The 3,839-nt window shown below is 50.3% G+C and overlaps 1 non-coding gene across 1 annotated transcript; it reads right to left on the bottom strand.

The window, feature by feature from the left end:
• Window positions 1-1,731: 1,731 nt before the first annotated feature.
• On the bottom strand, window positions 1,732-1,894 carry LOC112818723 (U1 spliceosomal RNA). The gene has a single exon (XR_003206656.1). It is a non-coding gene; the product is annotated as a U1 spliceosomal RNA (small nuclear RNA).
• Between the last annotated feature and the right edge of the window lie 1,945 nt (window positions 1,895-3,839).

Genomic DNA, 3,839 nt, shown 5'->3' with positions numbered 1-3,839 from the left:
CATTTTCAGATGAGTGATCCATCTCTTCAGGAGGGCTCATTTCCCCCTTTTGTTTGCATACCTCAAACTGTTGGATGGAACGCCAGACACTGTGAATGTTACCTTGCTGTTTGCTGGATATTTTTGTGTTTTCTATAATATTGAGCTTTGTTCAGGGATGCACTGAAGTTACTTGGAAACATTTCTGCTGTTGCTTCAATGCATAGTTCAGTGGCCCAGAGCAGGGCTCCGTGGAGGACTCACCATGAGTTCCGGGTACTGTAGCAAGCCCTCTCCCTGTCCTCCACCCTATTCCTCACAAATTAAGAGGGTTACTTTTGCTTAGTCTATCTGTTGGACACAGGCACTATTCCCAGCACCGTGTGAGCACCAGGCCCTGTGCAAAGGATTACCCCCTGACTTGCTGTCCATGCCTCCCCAGGGCCCCTCCACAGCTCTGGCTAGGTGACTTCCTGCAGCTCTCTCCTCCCTGAGACTCAGTCCTGGGTTCTCTCAGATCAGTGTCCTCAATTCCAGGAGCTCCATGGGGCTCCTATTCAAGTTCCCCTCCCCCCAGTGCCTTGCTTGGAAACTCTCTAGGGCCAGTACCTCTGAGCAGCTCTAGGGCTCTGCTCACCATTGTGTTGCCATGTGTCCGGGATGGCTGTCCCCTTTGCCTGATGCCCAGGATCTTGGAAATCTCCACTTCGTGCATCTTGTGTGACGCTGTTGCTCTTTTGTTTAATTGTTTCTGGCAGAAGAGTAACCAGTTGCTGAGTCCCAGTTGGTGTGGCTCCCCTAAGTGAAAATCAAAGTTGGAAGACCCTCAGTTGTAGATTCTGAATAGAGGCCTTTAGGGAGTAGAGAAAAAAACACCAGCTCTGGTGAAAGCCTGAAGCCAGAAACCCCTTCAAGCTCAGTTTGACAAAGCAATGCAGGTACATCAGTAGGGACAGTTTTTGCTTGAGCCCGAGAGCTGCAGAAGGCCCACGGCCCTTTGTCCTAGAGCTAACCTGCTGTTTGGGAAAGGTCTGTGGTGCCAAACCCAGCGGGTTCTTTGTGAGTAGACAGAGGTGCCTCTTTAAAAGCCTGTCAGGGGGCACCTGGCTGGCTCAGTCAGGAGAGCAGGGGAGTCTCCATCTGGCTTCATGAGCCCTATCCCTACTTTGGGTGTAGGGATTACTTCAACAAATAAACTTACAATAAATAAACAGTACATCAAGCCGGACCCTCTCTAGTCTCCTAAGGGTCCTCTGGAGCAAGGCTATACTAGGTAGGCTACCAAGTGGCCTAATCAAGGATATGGAGTCTGGGGATTGGGTGAGGCTTTGCAGGGTGCCTGGGGGGATAGGTGGGGAGGGGATGGAGGAAGGAGAAGGGATGCAAACCCCTGTTCCCTGGGGAATGAAAAGAAAGCACCTTTGCTGGATCAGGGACTGCAAACCACATACTGACATATAAGCAGAGAAATTGCTCTGCGAAAAACAGAAAAAAACCCCGACAGCCAAGGTGGGATGTATGACCAGTGGACAGAAACTGTCCTGCATGCTTTTGATTGAGAAACAGCCAAACCCAGATTCTCAAGAAAGCAGCCCTTAAAAGCAGAGGTGTTTTCTTCAGCGTCCTGGTGTCCCCTGAGTGAGCTTCCTCTTCAGCCCATGTCATCAGCCAAAGTAATGGAAAAGACAAAACAAACAAACAGAAAAATGAATAAGAAAACAAAGGCTATTCTTAAACAACCCACAACAGGTGAAACAGCAAAAGCAGCCCCCCACTGCCACTAACACAAATAATGCAGAGGAGTTGTCCACACTCGGGGAAATCGCGGGGGTCAGCATGTCCCTGGTATGATGGAAGGGCCTCACCTGGGAAAACCACCTGCTTGATCCCGGCGTCTCCCCTGCTGGGTAAGTGTGACTCCCTCCGCCTCTGCCCCACACCAGTCTCACCCCCCTTCCACCGGACACACAGGCTCACTCACCTAGGCGCACCCCAACACCCTCGGCACCCACTCCTGTCGCAAGCACCCTCACCCTCCACAGGACGCTTCCGAATACGATGGAAGCAACAGCGCTGCTACCTCCTCAGCCCTGTGAATTCTAAGGTGCAGAACCGCACAGCCACGTTGCCTGGTTTGCATCAGACACGCCCCGTCCGTGACGTCAAGGGCTTCGCCTCAGTCCCCACCCCCACCCCGTCTCCCTGCCCCCCAGCTCCCCTCCCACCTTGGATTTCAGTGCTGGTGTTCCTCCTTCTCCTCCTCCAGTCCCCCTTCCCCATCTCCCCTTCCCCCCTTCTCCCTCCCCCTGCCCTGGCTTCCATCCTTACATGCCCAGTCTCCTCTGTCTCCTGATTTAGATTCCTCTCCCTGCAGCTCTGGCCCCCCAAACCCTACACAACCCCACCCCCCAGCACAGGGAAGGCTGTGCCAGCCAGAGAAACATGAGGGAGGACTTTCCACTAGCCCAAGAAGCGCAGATACATCTCTGTCTCTTGCTCTCTCTAGCTCTCTCTCTAGAATAATGCCCCCTCCCTAGGAGCTGCCCAGGCTAATGCCAGGAACCTGTGCACATGTTCCATCCTGCAGCAAAAGGGACCCTGCACAGGTGCTTATGTTAAGGACCTTGAGATGGGGAGATGATCCTGGATTATCCAGGCAGCGCCCTGGAATGACAAGGGGTCTTAAAACACAAAGAGGCAGAGAAGAGGTCAGAAGGAGGCTGTGTGAGGAGGACTCTGCCTGCTGGGACTGGGGCTAGGGCTGAGCATGGAGGAGGGGCCTCTAGGAGCTGGAACAGGCAAAGAGACACACTGCCTGCTTAACCTAAAAAATAGAAACCGCCAGGTATTGTACCAGCCAAATTGGGATTCCTGGGGAATAAAAGGGAAAGGTGATGTGGGACAAACCAGCTGGTCTGAGGAAAGTCACCTAACCAGAGCTGTGCAGGGTCCCTGGTGTGGCTTGCAGTGAGGTCCTGCTCAGGGCCTCCATGGGAGGAAAGGCCAGCAAGTCAGGGGGCAATCATTTGAAAGCAGTAGAGGGAACAGGGCCTGGAGCTCTCGCAGGCAAAATGACCCCTAGTCAGGAGCCAGATCCATCATCTGAAAATAATCCAGAGCTGACACATGTGAGAACCGCCAGAGAAGGATATGAAAGCTTTTAGTATAAGTTTTCCCTCAGTTGTAAATGTTAAACCGATAAATAGAAAATATAAACAACACCCTCTCTATCTTTAAGAGATGAAAACTACAACGTCTGAAAGGAAATATACAAGGTATTGACAGAATTTAGAAAATCCAGAAGAAAAATTTTTGATAGAATTGTATTTAATCTGTAGATCTATTTGTGTAGTACTGCCATATGAACTATATTAAATCTTCCAATGTATGCATATAGTTGTTTTTTTTTCCCCCATTTGGTCTTTCATCTCTCGCAGAAGCATTACTTCTTATGCTTTTCAGTGAACAAGTCTTGCTCTCCTTGAATGAATTTACACCTGACACTTTTACTGTGTTGTGTGCCATTGTAACTGGAATTGCTTTCTAAATTTCCTTCTCAGATTGTTCATTGCTAGTGCATAGAAACACAACTGATTTTGTATATATGGTACCCTGCAACTTTACGGAATGAGTCTATGGACTCTAATAGTTTTGTGTGTGGATGATTTGAGGTTTTTCTATCTTTAGGAGCATGTCCTCTGTAAATAGAGACACAGGTTGACCCTTGACCAATGCGGAGTAAGGATGGTGACTCTCAAGATCAAAAACCTGTGTATAGAGGCGCCGTGAGGGGCGGTAGCGGCGGCGGTGGTGGTGATAGTGGCGGCAGCTGTGAGGGGCTTCCAGGAAGATGGTGCTGA

Source organism: Callorhinus ursinus, unplaced genomic scaffold, assembly GCF_003265705.2.
Source record: "Callorhinus ursinus isolate GAN/ISIS: 27379988/994484 unplaced genomic scaffold, GSC_fseal_2.0 scaffold2714, whole genome shotgun sequence".
NCBI lineage: Eukaryota > Metazoa > Chordata > Mammalia > Carnivora > Otariidae > Callorhinus > Callorhinus ursinus.
The sequence above is the reverse complement of the archived record's forward strand: the minus strand, read 5'-3'. Positions and strand labels throughout refer to the sequence as shown.